Source organism: Desmodus rotundus, chromosome 3, assembly GCF_022682495.2.
Source record: "Desmodus rotundus isolate HL8 chromosome 3, HLdesRot8A.1, whole genome shotgun sequence".
Classification (NCBI taxonomy): Eukaryota; Metazoa; Chordata; class Mammalia; order Chiroptera; family Phyllostomidae; genus Desmodus; species Desmodus rotundus.
The window spans coordinates 98,633,329-98,657,846 of NC_071389.1; the positions used below are offsets into that span (position 1 = coordinate 98,633,329).

At 37.4% G+C, this 24,518-nt stretch overlaps 2 protein-coding genes across 5 annotated transcripts in view; one reads left to right on the forward strand and one right to left on the reverse strand.

Moving 5' to 3' along the window:
• Positions 1–24,518, reverse strand: part of CENPP (centromere protein P) — a 306,566-nt gene that overhangs the window by 48,206 nt on the left and 233,842 nt on the right. The window lies entirely within an intron of this gene.
• ECM2 (extracellular matrix protein 2) overlaps positions 12,099–24,518 on the forward strand; it is a 45,304-nt gene continuing 32,884 nt past the window's right edge. For all 3 annotated transcript variants that reach the window (XM_045188165.3, XM_024580766.4, XM_045188166.3), the window contains exon 1: positions 12,099–12,212. The gene's annotated coding sequence lies outside the window, so the exon portion shown is untranslated. The remainder of the gene's footprint in view (positions 12,213–24,518) is intronic.

Sequence of the window (24,518 nt, forward strand, 5' to 3'; positions counted from 1 at the left end):
TGACCCCCTGCAACCTTGCCAATCAGGGCATGGTGACTGCTACTACTACTCTATGCTGCTACTTTAAGTTACTTTTGTTTTCTAATTGTCTAAATTCTCTTTAAGAAGTTACTAGTTCTCTGATCAGATTATAAAAAGCTCAAAACATTATAAAAATAAACATTTACATAGTAAATTTCCCCCCTAATTCCATCACTAAGATAACCACTATTAACAGTTTGTTGCTTATTCCTTCCAACCTTTTTCTAGTAAGGTGCTAAGTTGTATACATTAAAAGAAGGCAAGATAATAGCACATGTACAGTTTGAAATTTCTTTTTTCCTCCTGGTATATTGTGGATAACTTTGCATGCCTGTATGAGAGTTACTTCAGTCTCCATAGATTTATGGCAGACCACTGTTCCATATGAATATACAACTGGGCAAATTCCTTCTTTTTTTCATGGTTACAATGCTACAAAATGCTTTTGTACAGGCACGCCCATGCTGAGAAAGATGTGTTTCTATAATGGATTCCTAGAAGTGAAACGCTGGGATACAGTATGACCGTTTTTAAGCTACCCTCAAAGAAATGAGTTTCTCTTTGCCCTAAACACTGCATGTCGCCAACATTTTTTTCCTCCTGAAGCAATATATGTATTTCAAATCAGGTCACATTTTTTAAAGGCTATATTATTAAAGAGCAGTTTCAGATTCACTGAAAAATTGAGAGGACAGTACAGGGGTTTCCCACACAGCTTCGGTTTCCCTTTCATCCCCAGTTTCCCCTCCAACCTCCCTCATTATCAACATCCCCCACCACCATAATGGTGCATTTGTTACAACTGATGAACTGAACCTACACTGACACATCATAATCACCCAAGTCCACAGTCACATTAAGGGTCACTCTGGGTATTATACATTGTGTGGGTTTAGACAATTGTATAATTATATGTATCTATCATTAAAATATCATACAGAACATTTTGACTGCCCTAAAACTCCTCTGTGCTCCACTCATCACCCTCCCTGTCCCCAAACCCTGGCAATCTCTGATCTTTCTAATGTCTCCAAGTTTTGCCTTTTTCAGAATGTCATTCCGTTGGAACAGTATGTAGCCTTTTAAGACTGGCTTCTTTCAGTTAGGAATATGCGGTTCAGGTTCCTCCATGTCTTTTCATGGCTTGAGAGCCCATTTCTTTTTAGCACTGACTAATATTCCATTTTTCTGGATGTACAACAGTTTATCCATGTACCTACTGAAGGACAACTTGATTGTTCTAAGTTTTGGTGATTATACATAAAGTTGCTTTAAACATCTGTGTACAGGTTTTTGTGTGGACATAAGTTTTCAACCCATTTTGGTAAATACCAAGAAATGTGATTGCTGGGTTGTAGGGTAAGAGGATGTTTAGTTTTTCAGGAAACTGCCAATTTCTATTCCAAAGTGGCTGCACTGTTTTTCATTCCCACCAGAAATGAGTAGCAGTTCCTATTCTTCCACATTCTCACTAGCATTTGGTTTTGTCAGTGTTTTGGATTTCTATAATTCTAGTAGGTGTGTAATGGCACCTCATTGTTGATTTAGTCTCCAACTAACATTGTAGAATCCATTATACAAACACATCTTTCTTAGCACGGGTGTGCCTGTACAAAAGCATTTTGAAGCACTGTAACCATGAAAAAAAGAAGGAATTTGGCCAGTTGTATATTCATTTAGTCCTTACCCTTTCTGATTTTGTGTATGTATTTTTTGGGGGAGAGGTGAGGGCGATTCTTATTTCAATGTTAGAAGCTTCCCAAACATTTGGTAATACTGAGCTATCTGCTAATAACTGAGAGTGCAGGGTTAACACACTGACCAAAAACTCTGAACAGATGGGTAGAGATGGTCAACTTTAGGCTTGTACTGTGTTGTACTGTAGTGAGTTAGATTTTTGAACATGGGGACTTCCTGTTCCACCAGCCACCTAAGGCCAAGCGGCTGAAAACATGGGTTCAATTTGGCAAATGCCTAATACTTGGAACAAATCATGGAGACATCAGAGGCTTGGGGTCATTTCCCTGCTACTCTTAATTGTAGTTTTCCAACAAATCTCACCATTCCTACGATCTGTAATTTCTAAACCTGGAACACCCATAGACCTATCCTCTCCCACACATGTTTTGGGTTGTAGTGTGGTCAATCAGACAGAGCCTATGTGGCTTCAGTCTCTAAGGAATTTGGGAGGCAAGATGGCAGAGAAGTGACTGGAAGCCACACTAATCTCCTCCCAGGAACAATCTGGAATTACAACTAAATTGTGGAGAAATTACCCAGAATAAACGACTGAACAATACCAAGAGAGAAGCCTTCTAATCTTGGACAGACAGAAGAACCAGCTTCAGTGCAACTTGTCTGGTAAGGAGTGCAGTGGAGACTCGAAAGAACCCACAGACAGCAGCGCTGGAGGAATAATTAAGCAGCAGGCTGGATGCCCCTGGAAGAAAGGGGTCTAAACCCTAAGCTGGGACCCCCAGCTTACAGCACCAGAGCCCGAAAAGTACACAAATAACAACCAGCAGCAAAAAGCGGCAGGGTTGCTCTCTGCCACAAATGGACGGTTGGAGACGCAGAGCCTTTTAAAGAGCGAACACACACATTTTCATTTCCTGTCACTTACGCAGGGTTCTGGCAATGGCGGGGAACAGCATGGGCTGGAGATGCCTGAGGAGAGACTGGGGACAGACGCTTTGGAGAGAGTGCTGAGAGAGGAGCCGCAGGGAACCCAGTCCCGAGGCATCCACCCAAATGGCGGCAGCCATTGTCCTCAAGCAAAGCAATCTCCTCTGAGCAACAGCACCTTCAGTGGTAACAACAGCCCCAACTCCAGGAGGAATTCTGCGCTGCCCTACGGGGCTTCAGACTGATTGATGAATGCAAAGTGACTAATTAACAACTGAAGGAGACAACTACAAACAACAGATCTCTGGCAGTCTCACAGCAGGCTGCCTAAGGTCAGATGGGGGTCAACATCTGACACCACCAGAGGCAGAATCAGAAAGAAAAAAAACATTGGTAAATACTAAAGGCTATCAAGATGAAATCCACTGCGGTCTTCTCCATGATTAGTGATATCTTCTTTCCTGCATAGCTTTTTAACATTCATTTATTGCCCAGCAAGTTTGTGCATATTAAGTCACTAGAATATATACTATAGTTTATTTCTCTCCTTTCTTCCAATAGTCTTAATCTCTTTACATACTTATTAATACTATATTCTGGTTTCTCTTCAGATCGTATAAATCTTTCGCCTTTTACATACTTATTAATACTGGTTCATTTGCTGTTGATACTGAGATTGCGGGGGCGGGGGGAGATATTTTTGTGAATGTGTGTTTGTTCCCTGGGCTTTTGTTCTGGCAGCATGTGCACAACAGCACACAAGACATGCTGGGCAGAGTGACCCTCAGTCAACCAGCTGGAGGGAAGGACCCACCAAAGACCCAACAACAATAAAACCCAAATACATCCAGAGAGCCAACATTAAAGGCATCCCAAGAGCAGCAAGTTCAGGAGATCAAGAAGGCTGCACCATGGAATCTCACAGGTCTCCTACCACAGAAATTCACACCACAAACTCAGGGAGTCAGAATAGATCAATTTAAGAAGCAAAGGCTGATAAGAAGAGTCGCACAAACACTGGGAAGATAAAGAAACAAAACCCAAACAAAAGGAAAGGAGGAAGCCTCATAAAGAACGCTAAATAAAATGGAGGCAAGTCAACTATCAGATATTGAGTTCAAAGCACTGGTTATAAGGAAGGCTTAAAGAGCTCACAGAGAATTACCAAAAACTACAGGGAAACTAAAATGAACTCACTGCAAACTGTATCAACATGAAAAAGGAAATAAAAACTATCAACAAGGGACGGGAAGAAATGAAGAACACAATTTCTGAACTGAAGAAAACAGTAGAAGGAATCAAAAGCAGGCTCGATGAAGCAGAGGATCAGATCAGTGAACTGGATGACAAGGTAGATAAAAACACCCAGAAAGAGCAAGAAAAAAAAAAAAGAGGCTCAGAAAGAAGGCAGAACAACACGAAACATAGTAATATCCGTATAATAGGGATACCAGAAGGAGAAGAAGAAGAGCAAGGGATAAAAAACCTGTTTGAAAAAGTAATGATGGAAAATTTCCCTAATCTGATGAGAGAAAAAGTTATACAAATCCAGGAATCACAGAGAGTCCCAATCAAGAGGAACCCAAAGAGGCCCACTCTAAGACACATCATAATTAAAATACCAAATTCCATGAGAAAGAGAGAATCTTAAAGGCAGCAAGGGAAAAACGGGAAGAAACATACAAGGGAGTCCCGATAGGACTAGCAGCTGACTTCTCAATAGAAACGCTCCAAGCCAGAAGAGAATGGCAGGGAATATTCCAAGTAATGAAAAACAAAGGCCTGCAACCAAGACTACCCTATCCAGTGAGGCTGTCAATTAAAATGGAAGGTCGGTCAAATAAGGAGCTTCCCAGACAAAAGAAGGCTGAAAGAATACATCTCCACCAAACCAGCTCTGCAAGAGATGTTAAAGGGAATGCTTTAAGAAAAGAAAGAGAAAGACAGAGAGAGGAACACAGGTAAGAAGGAAGTAAAATGGCAATGAATGAGTACCTATCAATAATAACATTAAATGTAAATGCATTAAATGCTCCAATCACAAGACATAGAGTAGCTGAATGGACAAGGAATCAAGACCCACACATATGCTGCCTACAAGAGACCCACCTCAGAAGAAAAGACATATACTGACTAAAAGAGAAGGGTTGGAGAAAAATATTCCAAGCAAATGTACAGGAAAAAAAAGCTGGGGTAGCAATACTCACATCAGACAAATTAAACTTCAAAACAAGGGCCATAAAAAGAGACCCAGAAGGTCGCTTCATAATACTCAAGGGAAGAATCCATCAAGAAGATATAAAAATTAAAAATATATGTGCACCCAACATAGGAGCATGAAAACATATAAGGAAAATCGTGGAGGATTTCAAGAAAGATATTGACAGCAACATAATTATAGTAGGGGATTTTAACACCCCACTTTCAAAAATGGGCAGATCTTCCAAACATAATATCAACAATATTTCAACACTGGACAGTATCCTAGATCAAATGGACTTAACTGATATATATAGAACCGCTCATCCCAAGAAGCAAAGTACACATTCTTTTTAAATGCACATGGAACATTTTCAAAGATAGACCACATGATAGGACACAAAACAAGCCTCAATACATTCAAGAAAACTGAAATCATATCAAGCATTTTCTCTGACCACAGGGGACTTAAACTAGAAAACAACCTCAAGGAAAAAACTCAGAAACATTCAAACTCATGGAGATTGAATAGCACGCTATTAAACAAGGAATGGGTCAAGAATGAGATTAAGCAAGATTAAAAAGGTTTTGGAAACAAATGAAAATGAACTCAAAACAGTCAAAAATTTATGGGACACAGCAAAGGCAGTCCTGAGAGGGAAGTTCATAGCAATATAGGCCTACCTAAAAAGATAAAAACATTTCAAATAAAGGACCTAACCCTACATCTACAAGAAGTGGAGGAAGAACAGCAAAGACAGCGCAGGACAAGCAGAAGGAAGGAAATAACCAAGATAAGAGCAGAAGTAAATGACGTACATACTTAAAAGCACAGTTCTAAGGATCAATAAATCCAGGAGCTGGTTCATTGAAAAGATGAACAAAATGGACAAGCTGTTAAGCAAACTCATCAAGAAAAAAAGAGAGAGGACCCAAATAAACACAATCAGAAATAAAAGAAGAGAGATTACAACTGATACCACCAAAATATAAAGGACTGTAAGAAGTTACTATGAAGAAATATATGCCAAGAAATGTGAAAACCTGGGTGGGAGGGACAAATTTCTAAAAAAATATAATCTCCCAAAAGTGAATACAGATGAAGCAGAAAGCCTTAACAGACCAGTAACAGCTGACAAAATTGAAGCAGTAATCATAAAACTCCTGGCACACAAAATCCCTAGGCCAGACAGTTTCATATGAGAATTTTACAAAACATTTAAGTAAGCGCTCACCCCTATCTTTCACAAACTAGTCCAGAAACTTCAAGAAGACAGAAGACTCCCAAACTTTTTATGAAGCCAGCATCATCCTAAGCCCCAAACCGGACAAAGACAGAACAAAGAAAGAAAACTATAGGCTAATATTACTGATGAACATAGATGCTAAAATCCTCAACAAAATATTGGCAAACCGCATCCATCAATACATTAAAAAGATCATACACCATGATCAAGTGGGATTCATCCCAGGGATGCAAGGATGGCACAATATTTGCAAATCAAGAAACATAATACACCACATAAATAAAACGAAAGACAAAAACGACATGATCATATCAATAGATGCGGAAAAAGCATTTGATAAGGTACAGCACGACTTATGATAAAAACACACAGCAACGTGGGAATAGAGGGAGCATTCCTCAACATAATAAAGGCCATATACAAGAAACCTACAGCCAATGTCATACTCAATGGGCAAAAACTAAAAGCTTTCCCACTAAGAACAGCAACAAGACAAGGATGTCTGCTTTTTCCACTTCTATTCAACATAGTATTGGAAGTCCTAGCCACACCAGTCAGAAAAAAAAAAGAAACAAAAGGCATACAAATTGGAAAGGAGGAAACAAAACTGTCATTGCTTGCAGATGACATGATGGTGTACAGAGAAAATCCTATAATTCCACCAAAAAACTACTCTACCTAATAAGTGAATTTGGCAAAATAGTGGGGTAAAAAGTCAATATTCAGAAATTAAAGGCATTTTTGTATACCAACAATGAAATATCAGAAACAGAAATCAGGAAAAAAATCCCACTGATATAGCAACAAGATAAATAAAGTACCTAGGAATAAACTTAATCAAGTAGGTAAAATACCTGTACTCAGAAAACTACATAACACTGAAGAAAGAAATTAAGGAAGACACTAACATATGAATGCATGTACCATGTTCATGGATTGGAAGAATTAATCATGTGCATGGATTGGAAGAATCATCAAAGTGTCCATACTACCCAAAGCAATTTATAGATTCAATGCAATCCCTATTGAAGTACCAATGACATATTTCACAGATATAGAACAAACATTTCAAAAGTTTATATGAAACCATAAACGATCCCGAATAGTCACAACAATTTTGAGAAAGAACAACGCAGGAGGGATCACAATACCTGATATCAAACTGTATTACCAGGCCACTGTAATCAAAACAGCCTGGTACTGGTATAAGAACAGACACATAGGCCAATGGAACAGAATAGAGAACCCAGATATAATCCCAAGGCTCTGTGGTCAATTAATATTCAACAAGGGGGAAGAAGCATAAAATGGAGTAAAAATAGCCTCATCTACAAATGGTGTTGGGAGATCTGGACAGCTACATGCAAAAAAAATGAAACTTGATCATCAAGGTGGATAAAAGACTTAAATATAAGTCCTGACACCATAACAGTCCTAGAAGAGAACATAGGCAGGAAAATTTCAGATATTCCGTGAAGGAATATTTTCACCGATATGTCCCTTAGAGCAAGGGACATAAACGAAAGAATAAACAAATAGGATCTCATCAAAATAAAAAGCTCCTGCATGGTTAAAGAAAACAGCATTAAAATGAAAAGAGAACCAACTGTGTGGGAAAATGTATTTGCCAAAGACACCTTGGACAAGGGTTTGATCTCCAAAATATATAAAGAACTCATACAACTCTACTCCAGGAAGACAAACAACCCAATTAAGAAATAGGCAAAGGACTTTGAACAGACACTTCTCCAAGAAGGACAATACAGAGGGCCCAGAGATATATGAAAAGATGTTCAGCATCACTAGCCATCAGAGAGATGCAAATTAAAACCACAATGAGCTACCACTTCACACCTGTGAGAATGGCCATCATAAATAAATCAAAAAAACAAGCATTGGAGAGGATGTGGAGGAAACGAAACCCTAATGCACTGTTGGTGGGAATGCAGACTGGTGAGGCCACTGTGGAAAACAGTATGGAATTTCATCAGAAAACTAAAAATGGAGTTGCCTTTTGACCCAGCAATTCCACTGCTGGGATTATACCCTAAGAACCCTGAAACACCAATCCAAAAGAACCTATGCACCCCAATGTTCATAGTAGCACAATTTACAACAGCCAAGTGCTAGAAGCAACCTAAGTGCCCATCAGTAAATGAATGGATGAAAAATCTATGGTACATTTACATGATGGAATACTACTCAGCACAAAGAAAGTAGGAACGTAATCAACAAGCAGGCAAAATATAACCAGAGACATTGAATAAGAACAAACTGACAGTAAGCACAGGGTAGGAGGGGATCATGGGGGAAATAGGGGAAAGGGTTATCAGGAATATCTTATAAAGGACACATGGACAAAACCAAAGTGGGATAAGATCAAGGGTGGGAAGTGGGGATGGATGGTGTTGGTAGGAGTAATAGTGGGGAAATGGAGACAAGTGTACTTGAACAATATAAAAGTTAAAAAAAGAAATTCCTCAGAATTTCTTGTCTTCTAATAGTACTAATTATTTTGTAATACAGTGTTACATTTTTTAAAACAAATGTACTTCCTGTTATTTTTTAGGAATTTGGGTGGCCCATGTGTTTAGTCCACCATCTCGATTTGATCTGTCCAGGCCATTTTAAGATTTTGGGAAAACAAAAATGTAGCTCTTATCTGTCAAATAATTGGACCCCTGAGGTAGAATAATAAGAATTAAAAAAATAGATATTGGGAAGTTGCTATGGAGTATGGAAGGGTATGCTGGCCTTCCTGGTTTCAGTCTTTCTAGTTTAAAACTAAGGAGGTCAGACCATGCTGTTACATGTGTGAAGCCTGAGGGTCAATAAAGGCATAGAAATCCCTGCACTTGCATTTCCTACAGTGGAGGGAGTGACCTTTTCAGCATTTCTAGGTCCTTCTGCTTATGAGTGTGGTGGAAGCTGATGAAGGGTCTGTGTTGACGACTTTGAAGGTACATTGTCAAATGCAGACTTGACTCCTGAGCAATATCCTCACCTGAGAAAAGAACCCAGAGTAGCAGCAGGACAACATGGCTGCTTCACTGAGCCTCCTCTGCATTGTCTTTATCCTGGATCACTGAAGGTATGAAGAATTCTCACCATGAATTAATGACCTTCAACTACTGAGAATATCCCTGCTGTGACAGATTAACCTGGAAAGGCGCCCATGTCCAACATTCCTATTGAGATGGCCTCAGAGGCTTGGGTATTGGTAAATAAGGGAAATTTTACAAGAATCTTGGACTTCTGGCCAAGATGGAGGTATAGTTAGATACACTTTGCCTCCTCATACAACCCAAAGAAGGACAACAAAGACAACAACAAATTTAAAAAGAAAAAATTAACCAGAACTGTCAGAAAATCGAACTGTATGGAAGTACGACAGCCAAGGAGTTAAAAAAGAAACATTCATTCAGACTGGTAGGAAGGGCAGAGATGGGCAGCCGAGGAAGACAGGACTCATGGCAAGGCAGCGGCTGGAGGACCAGGCAGGCAAGGCAGCAGCTGGCGGAAAGGGCGGCCCCACGTTTGTGTGCAGATAAACCAGGAGGAACAGCTGGAGAGTGAGACAGACTGCACAACCCATGGTTCCAGTGTGGGAAAAGAACTTGTCAAACCCTCTGGCTGTAAAGGTCTTCACGGATTGCCCCCAGTGGTAGACTCCCAGCCTCACAGAAGAGTTTGTTGGAGACCACAGAGTGCTACAACATAAACAAAACTACTGACCTGAAAATCAGCACCAGGAGGGTCCAATTTGCTTGTAGATAGTGGGGGAAGTGACTGAAAGCTGGCTGAGAACTGAGCAAGTGGCATTGGTCCCTCTTGGACCCCCTCCCCCATCCATATACAATGCCACAACCCAGCTACTTGGGTTGCCCTGCCCTGGCAAATACCTAAGGCTCCACTCCTTACAATGTAACAGGTGCGTCCAGACAAAGAAATACCGCCCAATTAAAAGAACAGATCAAAACTCCAAAAATAGAACTAAGTGATGAAGTGATAGCAAGCTATCAGATGCAGAGTTCAAAACACTAGTAAGCAGGATGCTCACAGAAATGTTTCGGTATGGTCTCAAAATAAAGGAAAAAGTGAAGACTACGAAAGGTGAAAAAAAGGAAAATGTACAGGGAACCAACAGTGACAAGAAGGAAACTGGGACTCAAATCAATGATTTGGAATAGAAGGAAGAAATAAACATTTGACCAGAACAGAATGAAGAAAGGAGAATTCAGAAAAATGAGGAGAGGTTTAGGGACTTCTGGGACAACTTCAAATGTTCCAACATCTGAATCACAGGAGTGTCAGAAGGAAAACAGGAAGAGCAAGAAATTGAAGTAAGTCCTTCATTATTGACAAAATAATGAAGGAAAACTTCCCCAATCTGGGAAAGGAAATAGACTTCAGGAAGTCCAAGAAGCTCAGAGAGTCCCAAAGAAGTTGGATCCAAGGAAACACACACCAAGGCACATCGTAATTATATTACGCAAGATTCAAGATAAGGAGAGAATCTTAAAAGCTGCAAGAGAAAAGGACACAATTACCTACAAAGGAGTTCCCATAAGACTATCAGCTGATTTCTCAAAAGAAACCTTACAGGCAAGAAGCGGGTGTAAAGAAGTATTCCAAGTCATGAAAGGCAAGGACCTACATCCAAGATGACTCTATCCAGCAAAGCTATCATTTAGAATGGAAGGGCAGATAAAGTGCTTCCCAGATAAGGTCAAGTTAAAGGAGTTCATCATCACCAAGCAAGCCCTTATATGAAATGTTAAAGGGACTTATGTAAGAAAAAGAAGATGATCAAAACTATGAACAGTAGAATGACAATAAGCTCACAACTATCAACAACTGTACCTAAAAAAACCCAAACAAAAACAAACTAAGCAAACAACTAGAACAGGAATAGAATCACAGAAATGGAGATCACATGCAGAGTTATCAGGGGAGGGGGGAGAATGGGGGAAAAGGTTCAGGGAGTAAGTAGCCTAAATGGTAGGTACAAAATACACAGGGGGAGGTTAAGAACAGTATGGGAAATAGAGAAGCCAAAGAACTTATATGCACAACCCATGGACATGAACTAACGTGGGGAAGTGCTGATGGGAGGGGTGGTGCAGGGTGGAGGGGATTATAGGGGAGAAAAAGAAATGGGACAACTGTAATAGCATAATCAATAAAATATACTTAAAAATAAAAAATAGGTATTATATCATTATCTAGTCTATACAGGCACTGTATATGTGTTATTCATTTATTTGCACATAAATGTGAAAGGCAGGTATTATCATCCCTGATATTTAAAAAAAAAAAACAACAACTTTAGAAAGAAATAGTAGTACCTCACTCTAAGCAATGGTGTGAGCCTGGAATCCTGACCTGCCTATGACCTGCTCACTTGCAGATGAAGAAATGGAGGTAAAGTACATCGTCAATTTGCCAGAGTAACCATGACCAGAAACCTCACAGCTCCCTCACATATTTTCCTGTTACTGCTTCAAGGTGGAAAGTTACATAATTTCAATAACATTATTACCAGCTTTATATTTTGTTAACAATACTGCATGTGAGATTCAGGGGGGCAGAGGTAGAGATGATGGGAGTTAATTAACATTACCCCAACTTAAGGCATTCCAAGAATGTAGTTCCTCTAACTTGACAATAATGGCATCTCGGTAATCTGATAAAACTCAAGTGGTATCCCTTAGGCTAGCATAAAATGTTAAGGATTTTTATGCAAGTAGCCTATAAAAACCACAGATTTCTTAATCAAGTTTCATTTTTGTGTGTTTCCAACTTTGCCTTCTCAGCCTACAGACTAATGTGCTTGTTCCCTCCCTCCTCTGCTGCTTTCCACTTTTCCTGTGATTTAGAAAAACTGTTTCCCCTGGTAACCATTTTTCCTGGTTACTCTCTTGGCTGATTTTCTGCACAAAGAACTGAAAGGCATTTATCCCCTAGGGAAGCAGTTATTTTAGAGTTTACTAAGAAGTCAGTTAACATTTTTCAACATTCCCTTCTGTTCTTTGTTTTAAAGAAAGCTCTGGTTTTGTTTCATTTTCAGCTGGAGACTTAAATGACACCAAGCAAAGCCTACTTAGTTTAGATTTCCAGGTAAAAAAGTTTTAAATTTTAAGTTTCTACTAAAGCATGTGGAATGGTTTTAATATTTGGGTGTTTTATGTTGTAAATATGTTTAACACTTAAGGAAATTAGCTCTTACTAATACATTTTTAAAGTTTAAAATGTGCATATTATTGTTTACTTTTTCTCCTTAGCGTGAAAACTTCCCATGTATTTCACACCTTACAGAATTGGGATTAAATATATTTTGATATGTTTAAATAGAATTAAATGCTCAATAGAACTATTAGATGGTTTGAAAATTTCTTTCTCTGTTTCGAAGTCCTAAAAGACCACAAAGGATTAATTAAAACCGTTTTTCATTTTAAGCCTGTTGAATGAAGTTGAAGGGATAACAGAAATCTCTCATGCCTTCATGTAGAAGTTTAAAATTCTAAATTTAATATTGTAAAAGGTTACTTACTAATGCTGATAAAAACTTTTAGGAAGCAGTAAGTCAACGATGATTTACAGGTGATATTTAATGTTGGGATAAACACAGTAAGTGTTAAAAGAAGAATTTACTTGATCAAAATAATACTGTGATTAGTGTGCCACAAAATTTTACCTCTAGAAACATATTAACTCAATTGCAAAGTTGCTTATTAGACATTAAATGCAATGCAAAGTTCTATAAACCACTGGAAATAACAAAGGCCTACCCATCAATTACAAAACTGGTATTGAGAGGCCACTTGATAAAAGTTATTTAAATATTTCAATGAGACTGTATAGATTCTGATTTTGTTACAATTAAGATAGCTCTGCAACTTTATTTCTGTACATACCTATTTACATTTCTGGATTAGTAAAAGTAGGCCGATTTGTGGGGGGAAAAGAAAAAGACAAAGGGAGCCGGTTTCCAGGATGGGAAAACTGCAAGAGAGGTGAGCTCAGTACCTTGTTGAGTGAGTGCTCACCGGAAGGCCAGGGACAACAGGATACTTTAGGCACTCATGGAAGTTTATCTCCAGAGCCCTCAACTCCAGGGCCCAGCTGCTCATAACTCTTTCCCACCACAGGAGCACCTACCCATATGACTGTCAAAGCAAGAACATTTCCATGTATGTTTAATGCACAGCATAGCATTTATGCTTTCCATCAGAACCCATTTGTCCTGCCAGTCAGCTAATTCTACTTTCAGCCTCTCACAGTCCAACTTTTTGTAAGCTTTCTCCTGCTGCTATTGCTATTCCTTTCTGATGTAAGCTTGCTCTTTGAATTCTCTTTAACAATTTTAGCTGCCAATGAGCTAAAGGGTTTGCTCTTTCCTTACATTTTGCATGTTAGTTTTTCTAAAAGTAGATTACAAAAAGTTGTTCCACTACACTCAATGACCTACAGTAAAGACTTCAAAATGAATGCAGTAATTAATGTACATACCATATTTTGCAGTGTATAATGTGCTCCCATGTATAATAAGCATCTACGTTTTTGTGTGCATTATACACAGGATTATTATACCCATTATTATATCCCAGGTATGTAATGATTGTATCCATGTATAATGTGCATCCTTATTTTTCCCTCAAAATTTTGGGCAAAAAGTGCACATTTTACATGGCAAAATACAGTATATATCGAACCAAGATTGCAATGCTGAGGTTAGGTGACGTAAAGATACCTTAGTGGTGGCAAGTCAGAATATGATCCAAAGGCATCCTGACTAGAGGAAAATGATTTTATTGGACAAATTTATAAAAAGAACTATTGAGATTCAAGAGGGCAAACTGAGCAGATATCATACCCTCTTCTCTCACCAGATCCCTAGAAATAAGAGAAGATATATTACAAGTACACACATGGATATATAGCTACACTAGAAAATAAGGAGAACTGATGAGACAGAAATTGTGAGGAGTCCTTCGAAGACAGTAAAACATAGCAATGAATTTACAGAAGGAAATTATAGCTCTAGCATGGGAGAGAACTAAGTCAAAGACAGCTTGTGGAAAAAGAAGTTGGTAGATCAAAAGATCCCAAGAACGATGAATTACACACACATACGCAACCCTGTACATTATAGTAAAACTTCTGAATATTAAAGATAAATCGAAAATATAAAAAACTTCTATAGAAAGAGGGAAAATGAGAGTTCTCAGAAGGAAATGAAAATGAGATTCAAGTTAAACTTTTCACCAGTAACACTAGATAACAGAAAAACTGATGGAATAATATCTGTAAAGTATTAAAGGAAAATAATTTTTGAAATAATTCTATATCCAACCAAACAGAATATTTTCTGATGTAAGAATTTAAAATTTTCACATCTCACAACATTCTTTTTTAGGAAGTGGCTATATTTCAGCAGGAAATAAAATGAATCTGAGGGAACTTCTGCTTTTAATGATGGCAGACTAGGCAACTCATGATGATTGACCTGCTGAGAATAATTAGACAAGATAGGAAAATAACAGGACCAACATATGGGATAGGACTGAAACCCAAAGAGGTTTGTAACAGCTTTTCTTCTGGAGGCTGAGAAGTTTAGAATATAGCTTTAAAACAGCCTCACTAGGCAAGAGAGAGACAAAACTCAAGGAAAAGGGCCAAGCAAGCAGCAGGGCCAGGAGGGAAGAGTGATGCTGGTGAAATCACCAGGCTTGGCTTAGGACACAAAGTGCTTCAAACCACTCATTTAGTAGTGCCCTCAGCCTTATATCCAAAACAGATGTAAATCCTTTTGGGATAAAGAATACATTATCTTAGGCTTCAAAGTATTTTCATAATTTTTCATATTCAATGCCTGGTACTCAAGTAAAAGCCATCAGGCATATGAATAAAATAACATGGCCTAAGACCTAAAGAAATACAGACTACAGATGTAGACATATAGATGGTCCAGAATATGGAGTCTTTGGACACAAAGTTTGTGACAAATGTATTAAAAAAAGTAAAATGCAAGATGGAAAATTTCAGTAGAGAGTCAGAAGCAATAAACAGAACTCACTGAAAACTTATTAAAAAAAACCCAACCCACAAAAAAATAAGGAAGTCAATGAGTAGATTTAATAGCAGATAAATCACAGTTGAAGAGCTAATTAATGAAGTGGAAATATATTAAAAGGATAACCAGGATGAATCACAAAGTCACACAAGAATGAAAAATACAAGACAGGGAAAGAGACATTAAAGACATAATAAGAAATGAACAAACAGAACAGAAACGAACTCATAGATACAGAAAATAAACTGATGGTTATCAAATTAGAGGAAGTATTTGGAGAGTTGGGGGGCTGGGTGCAAAAGGTGAAGGGGTTAAGTGGTACAAATTGGCACTTAAGAAATAGTCATATGGATGTAAAGAGAATATACTAACATTGTAATAACTATGTATAGTGTCAGATGGGTACCAGATATTAGAGGGATCACTTCATAAGTTAAACAAAACAAAAAAGACAAAAGAAGACTAGCATAGATATAATTATAGTTTTAAAAAGAAAAAGAAATGAGAAGCAAGAAAGTATTCTTTGAAGAGATAAGGGCTTAGAAGTCTCCAAATTTGATGAATCTGAGGCTACGGGTTCAAAAGGGCTACAAATCCCAAAGAGGATAAAATTAAGAAAATCATAAGTATAACAGAGTAAAATAGATGAAAGCCAAAGCCAAAGAGAACATCTTCAAAGCAGGCAGGAAAAAAAGTTATTTTTAATAGAGAAATTAGTTTACAGGTGACTACTTAATAGAAATGATGGAAACAAGAAGACATTGAAATGAAATCTTCAAAACGCTAAAAACAATCTCAATCTAGAATTTCATATGCAGAGAATACAGCCTTTCAGAATAGACATAAAATATATTTTCAGAAAACCAAAAAGAGAATTGGTCATGAGTCGTCCTCCACTAATAGAATTAAAGGTGTTCATCAATCAGAAATAAGATAATCCTAATAGAAGATTGAAGATGCAAGAAGAAATAAAGAGAATCAAGAAGGATAAGTGTTTAGGTAAATCCAAATTAATGGTTCTCATCTGAGGGCAGGACGATTCCATCCATACCATAGGATACATTGGTAATGTCTGGAGACATTTTTGGTTGTCATAACTGAAGGAGCATCTACTGGCTTGAGGCCAGGGATGCTACTAAGTGTACAAAGGCCAGCCACCCAACAAAAAAGAATTATCCAACCCAAATGTTAACAGTGCTGAGGCTAAGAGAGCCTGATGTAAATGAACTTTGAGTATAAGACAATAATAATAATAAGCTTTTGTGGGTTTAACACATGTAATGAAGTAAAACATACGACAAAGCAGGATGAAGCTTTGAAGGATATGTGCTAGGATGAAGCTAAAGGTGTCCTGGTCCTTGCACTGTACAGGAAAAGGTAAAGGTATCAATTTGTATTAGACTTTGTAAGTCAAGGATGTGTGTGATAACCTGTACAAAGAACAGAATGATGAAAGTGTTTAATTGCTAATGTAATAATAAAAACTAAGTAATCATTAAAAAAAAAGCCAGCAAGAATAGAAAAAAAACACAGGCAGGATAAAAGAAAGCAAATAGTCAGAAAAAAAAATCTAAACCGAAATGTATCAGCTATTACATTAAATAACAATAGAATAAATGTTCCAATTCAAAGACAAAGGTTGTTAGACTGCATTAAAAATGATGTGCTGATAGAAAGTATATTGAGCCCTGGCCAGTGTGGCTCAATGGGTTGAGCACCAGCCTGTAAACCGAAAGGTTGCTAGTTCAATTCCTGGTCAGGGCACATGCCTGGTTTGTAGGCCAGGTCCCGGGTTGGACCCGGGGCATGTAAGAAGCAACCAATAGCTGTTTCTCTCCTCTTTCTCTCCCCCTTTGTGTCTCTCTAAAAATAAATAAGTAAAATCTTAAAAATGAGAAAGCATATTGAAAATATAAGACTATAGAAAAGTTGAAAATAAAATAATACAAAAAATGTATTAAAAAGACATTAACTAAAACAAAAGCAGCTACATTATTAGACAAAGTAGATCTTATGACAAAAAGCACTACTGGAGAAACACAAAGAACCTAATGATAAAAGCAACAGAAAAATATAATTATGAATTTTCATATACCTAAAATATAGCCTCAAAATATGGTATTAAATATGAGCAAAATTACTTATAAATATTAAACTACATCTAAAAATAAAACCAAAAGATAAAGTTTAAAAACAATAAAGACTCTATTACCTTATTTGTAAATGAAAATTAAAACACAAATATACTTCCAGAAGATATATGCATGAGAATGCTGATAATAACAAAATATTGGAAAAATTAAATATGTATCAAATTATTTGTTAAATAACTTATAAAATGCAAATAAAGTGTACAGACCTCATGGATTTATATACACTGACATACAGGGTGGGGCAAAAATAGGTTTACAGTTGTTTGTGTGGAAAATAATAATAAATAAATAATAATACAAGAATAAACTGTTTTGCATACTCACAAGTGTAAATCTACTTTTGCCACACCCTGTACATATCCATACATCCAAAATTTATTACTGGGTGTAAAGAAAATAGGATGCAGCATAACATATATCAAACAACTTTATCTGAGTTTAAATATATATATTCATGAATGTTTAGAAGGGGTCATGAAAGATAAACTGAAAGAGGGGTTAAGAAGCTAGGGCCCCAGGCCAAATCCTGTTTTTATTTTATTTATTTATTTATTTATTTATTTATTTATTTATTTATTTATTTATATTCAGTTACAATTGTCTGCATTTTCTCCCTTTCCCTTCACCCCACCCCAGCCAGTCCCACCTCCCTCCCCCACTTCTACCCTCCCCCTTGATTTTTGTTCTTGTGTCCTTTATAGTAGCTCCTATAGACCTCCCTCCCCACTATCCCCTCCCCACTCCCCTGTGGCTGTTGTTACAATGTTCTTAATTTCAATGTCTCTGGTTATATTTTGTTTGCTTTTTTCTTTTGTTGATTATGTTCCAGTTAAAGGTGAGATCATATGGTATTTGTCCCTCACCGCCTGGATTATTTCACTCTTTTCTTTTTTTAAAACAAAGTGCCATTAGAACACAGTCATGCCGATCTATTTACCTATCTTCCATGGCTACTTCTGGGCTACAATAATAGCAAAGCTGAGTAGTTTTAACAGAGTGTCAGCCAGTAAAGCCAAAATATTTACTTTCTGAACCTTGAAGAAAAAGTGTGCCAACCCTGGCATGAAACTATGAATTTTGGTTAAGACAACTGTGTTTTATACTTTATACATATCTGTATCATTTTGAATTTTTAAAAATATATACTATTTTATGACATTTAAACACATCTTTTCTATTTTTGACAGGGCAGTGCTATTTTTATTCAACAATCTCTTACAAAAAAATAATAACTAGAATGTGTACACAGGAGAACTAGAAAGGACCTTAAAAAGAATTGATAAAAAGAAAAGACTACAGATTTAGGAGAGAGTAACTGTGCCAACCTGGCTTTTATGTTTAAATCTCTTATGGGCTATCATGTGGACAACAAACTGTAGCTCAACCTAAGGAAGAGTTTTCTCACAGAGCTGTCTAAACATGGAAGATAAAGAATTCCCCATTATTGAAAAAGATTCATTCAAACTCTTGAGTTCTATACAGTGAAGCACTATTCATTATAAATGATGTAGAAATGATGTAGCATCACCTGACCACAACAGAAACACAGACTATAAGTAGGATCATAAATCAAGGAATATGCGATTCTGACTACAAAAGCTTATGTATGAGACTCGGAAACAGAGGAAAAGTAAAAACATATTGGAATTAGGAAAAAATCTTGGGAAAGAGATTACCATATGGAAATGATTTATTTATAACCCCATCTAGTTATAATTCACTAGATTCTGTCTGTAAATAACATGTGACTGTCTTGATTAAAAACCTTCAGTAACTCTTTATTTCTCCAATCCAGGGTTCCTGGATCTTGGCACAAATGACTCTTTTTTTTTTTTTTTTTTTTTTTTGCTGGCTAATTCTTTGCTGTGGAAGCCTATCCTAGGCACTGTTAAGACATTTAGCAGCATCCCCAGCTTCTATACACTGAAAGTCTGTAGCATACCCCGCCCCTCCCCCTGCCCCGCCCCAGCTCAAGTGTGACTACTAAAAATGTAATCAGACATTTCTGAATGTGTCCCCTGGGGGTAAAGTCGTCCCCAGTCTAGAAGTACTGTTATAAACTATGCCTGGCAAACTTCTGCTACAAATTATTTTAGATTTTGAAGGCTACATCTTTAAGTCTATATTAAAGGTATAATATTATAAGGTACTATATTAAAGGTATAATACTATATTACTATAGACTTAATACTATTAAGTCTATATTAAAGCTATATTAAGTCTATAATATATAAGTCTATATTAGGTAACTGTGCAAATCTGCCATTGTAGTGCAAAAGTATAAGCAATATATAAATAAATGACTGTGGCTATTCCAATAAAACTATGTATGGATATTGAAATTTTAATTTCATATAGTTTAATCTGTCATAAATTATCCTTTTAAATTTTAAAATCATTAAAATATAAAAGCCATTGTAAGTACCCAGCAGGCTCAATTTGGCCTCTGGCCCCTAATTTCCTAATACCTGATCTAAGATACTATCAACATCACAGCCTGGTTCTCAAGGCCCTCCATGGTATCACTTCACTTGTGCCTTAGGAGAGGTCTGAGGTCACACATCATTGCTAAATAGCTCAGACAAGTTGGGATTGTGAATTTTATTCATTACATGAGTTAGATGTATGATTTCAAAAAGCCACTCTCTTACTCTACCATCAAAGTGGTAGCCCTATCCAAAAATAGTGGTGGACACAATTAAGCAAATATTTGGAGTGTACCTGTAAGTTATAAATTAAAAATGACTATAAATGAAAAGTGCATATGTTTAAAGTGTACATATAAAACCATAAACACCATGAAGAAAAAGAATATATCCATAACATCCAGAAGTTCACTCATAACCCTCGGTAATCTCCTCCACCTGTCTGACCACAAAACCCCTGTCCCTGTCTCGAAGCAAACACTGAGATGCTTTCTCTATAGAAAAGTTTGTATTTTCTACAGCTTTATATAAATGAAATCATGTACATATCTTTTTGTGTAAGACTTCTTTCATTCATCATAATTATTTTGAGATTCACCTACTGTTATTGCTACAAAGTCTTCCACTGTACGGATGTATTAGTTTATCCATGAGCACACTGATAGACATTCAGATGGCTTCCACTTTTTGTCTAGTATGAAGAAAGCTGCTATGAACATGTACACACAAATCTCTGTGTAGACATGTGCTTTCAATTCTAGGAGTGAACTGGCTTGGTAAATGGAAGGTGCATGTTTAACTTTTGAAGAAACCGCCAGTTTCCTAAAAATGTTTATGCTGCTTTACATTACCAAGAGCATTGTATGAGAAAGAATTCCACACATTTGTCAACACTTGCTATGTATGGTATGTCTCTTTAATTGTAGCCATTCTAATAGGTGTGTAGTGGTATCTCATTGAGATTTTATTTTCAATTTCTTTAATGACTAATCATGTTGAGCATCTTATCATGTGCTTATTTGTCATCTGTGTACCATCTTTGGTGAAGTTTGTTCAAAGCCTTGGGCTGTTTTAAAACTTGAGTGGTTTTTCTTTTTATAATTGAGTTGTAAGACATCTTTATTCTTGATACAAGTCCTTTTAAAATATATATTTTGCAAATATTTTCCCATTATGTAGCATGTCTTTTCATGTTCTTAAGTGTCTTTGAAGAGAAAGATTTAAATTCTAATCAAGTCCATTTTATTTTTTAAGATATTACATGCTCTCCATTGTTGTAGTTAAGAAATATTTGCTAAACCCAAAGTCGCCAAAATTTTTTCCTGTTTTCTTCCACAAATTTTTTATTTTGCTCTTACATTATTTATGATTGATTTTTGTATTTGATTTTTTTTGTTTTGTATGTGTTGAAAAGATCACCCTCACTCCATTTAAATTATTTTGTTACCCAATTGACTATTTTTGTTTAGTCTATTTCTATACTCTCTAATCTGTTCCACTCATTTACTTCTGTATCTTAACACTAAAATCCCACTATCTTTATTCTTTAGCGTTTAATAACTATTGAAATCAGGTACTGTTAGTACTCAAATTTGTTTTCTTTCTTACAAAGTTGATTTTGCGATTTTAGGCTCTTCAAATTTCCATATGAGGTTTAGAATCACCTTGTTAATTAAAAATAAAAAGCCTGCTAGACTTTTGTCTTTGTGGCAAAAGTCACAAAGATTAACTATAGATTAACTTAAAAGAGAATTGAGAATTTAAAACTGAGCCATCTGATCCATATACACAGTATATATTTCCATTTATATAGGTCTGGAAATATATACTGTACATCCATATACACTGTGTGTATGTATGTCTGTGTGTGTATATATATAAATTTCCATTTATATAGGGATTGATTTTTGTATACTGATCTTGTCTGGAAACCTTGCTAAACTCTTATCAATTGTAGAAGCTTTTTCATAGGCACCATAATATTTCACATAGATAACCAAAGACAACTGTGCAAAAACCAGCATTATTCTTTCCTTTCCAATCTGGATATTTGTTTTTTGGTCTTACCTTACTATACTGGCTAGAACATTCAGTAAAATGTTCACTAGAAGTAGTGAGATAAGACATCCTTCCTTTCATTCCTGACCTTAAGGGAAAATATTGTGTTTAACCATTAAGCATGATAACAATGAGTTTTTAATTTGTATGGCAATTATCAGATATAGAGTCACAGCAAGTGAAAACTGATGAACCTACATAGACACATCATTATAACCAAGTCCATGATTTACAATGCAATTCACACATGGTGTTATACAGTCCATGAATTTGGATAAATGTATAATGACATGTATACATCATGACAGTATAGTGCCCTAATAATCCTCTGTTCTCCATCTACTTATTCATCCATCTCCCATGACACCAACCTTCGGCAACCACTGATTTTTTTTTTCTTTTTACCCTCACCTGAGTGCATTTTTTTCATTGTTTTTTAGAGACAGAGGAAGGGAAATAGCGAAACACTGAAGCAAGAGAGAAGCATTGATTGGCTACCTCTCAGACGTGCCTGAACCAGGAATCAAACCCACAATCTAAGCAAGAGCCCTGATCAGGAATCAAACTTGCAACCCCTTGTTTATTAGACAACGCTCCAACCAACTAAGCCACACCAGCCAGGGCAACCCCTGATTTTTATTTTTTTACTGCCTTTTCTAGAATGCCATATATTTGCTATTATACAATATTAGCATTTTCAGATTGGCTTTGTTCATTTAGGAGTATGTATTTAAGGTTCTTCCAAGTCTTTTAAAAAACTGATAGCTTGTTTCTTTTTAGCACTGAAAAACATTCTATTGTCTGGAGGGACTGTAGTTTATCCATTTACCTACTGAAAAATAATCTGGCAATTGTGAAGAGAGCTGCTATAAACAGCCACTTGTAGGTTTTCCGATGGACATAAGTTTTCAACTCATTTGGACAAATACCAAGTAGTATGATTGTTGGCCACATAAAAATATGTTTACTTTTCTAAAAAACACTAATAAAATGTCTTCCAAAGTGCAAAATCATTTTGCATTCACATAAGCAATGAATGAAAGTTCCTATTGCTCCACATCCTTGTCAGCATTTGGTGTTGTCAGTGTATTTGAGTTTGGCCATTCTATAGATGTGTAGTGCTACCCTGTTGTTTTAACTTGCAATCCATTATTTTAAAAATCAATATTTGAGTCAGGACATTAACATTTTTTGATAACTAAAAATTGGTCTATTTTGTTTTGCAGTTCTATCGGTTTTTTCTTTATCTGTTTTGAAGCAGTATTGTTCAGTATGTAATGGTTTAAGATTGTTATATCGGAGAACCAAGATGGCGGCGTAGGTAGACACACTGCGCCTCCTCGCACAACCAGAACTGACAGAGAATCGAACAGCAAGGGGGACCAACGCCAAGAAAATAGAAAATAACCATTCATCCAGACTGGTAGGAGGGGCGGAGACGGGCACCGGGGTGGAGAGGACTCGCTTGGCTGTGGCGGGACTGAGACTGGCGGAGTGTGGGACAAATGGCGCAGGCAGTCTGAGCACTAGCAGACCCTGCAGCCCCCCATTCGCACAGATAAACCCAGAGGGCCGGACTCAGAGTGGCGGAGAACGGGGCAGGCAGAGCGGTGGGTAGCACCCCACAGCCCCACATTCGTGCACAAATAAACCGGACAAACGGCGGGGAGGGAAGCAGACCACTCAACTCAGGGCTCCAGCACGGGGAAATAAAGCCTCAAACCTCTGACTGAAAACGCCCCTGGGGGTTGGGGCGGCAGCAGGAGAGACTCCCAGCCTCACAGGAGAGGTCGTTGGAGAGACCCACAGGGGCCTAGAGTGTGCACAGGCCCACTTACTCGGGAACCAGCACCAGAGTGGCCCAGTTTGATTGTGGGTAGCGGAGTGAAAGATTAAAATCCGGAGGAGAGTGAGGCGGGCGCCATTGCTCACACTCGGCCCCTCCCCCTTGTACAGCGTCACAGCGCAGCGACCAGCATTACCCCGCCCCGGTGAACACCTAAGGCTCCACCCCTTAAAGTAACAGACGCGCCAAGACAAAAAAAAAAAAAAAAAAAGGCCCAAATGACAGAACACTTCAAAGCTCCAGAAAAAATACAACTAAGCGACGAAGAGATAGCCAACCTATCGGATGCACAGTTCAAAGCACTGGTTATCAATATGCTCACAGACTTGGTTGAACCTATTCGAAAAACAGATGAAAAAATGAAGCCTATGCTAAGAGAAACAAAGGAAAATGTACAGAGAACCAATAGTGATGAGAAGGAAACTGGGACTCAAATCAACGGTGTGGACCAGAAGGAAGAAAGAAACATCCAACCAGAAAAGAATAAAGAAACAAGAACTTGGAAAAATGAGGAAAGGCTTAGGAACCTCCCAGACGCCTTGAAACGTTCCAACATCCGAATTATAGGGGTGCCAGAAGGAGAAGAGGAAGAACAAAAAATTGAAAACTTATTTGAACAAATAATGAAGGAGAACTTCCCTAATCTGGCAAAGGAAATAGTCTTCCGGGAAGTCCAGGAAGCTCAGAGAGTCCCAAAGAAGCTGGACCCAAGGAGGAACACGCCAAGGCACATCATAATTACATTACCCAAGACTAAATGCAAGGACCTACATCCAAGATTACTGTATCCAGCAAAGCTATCACTTAGAATGGAAGGGAAGATAAAGTGCTTCTCAGATAAGGTCAAGTTAAAGAAGCTCATCATCA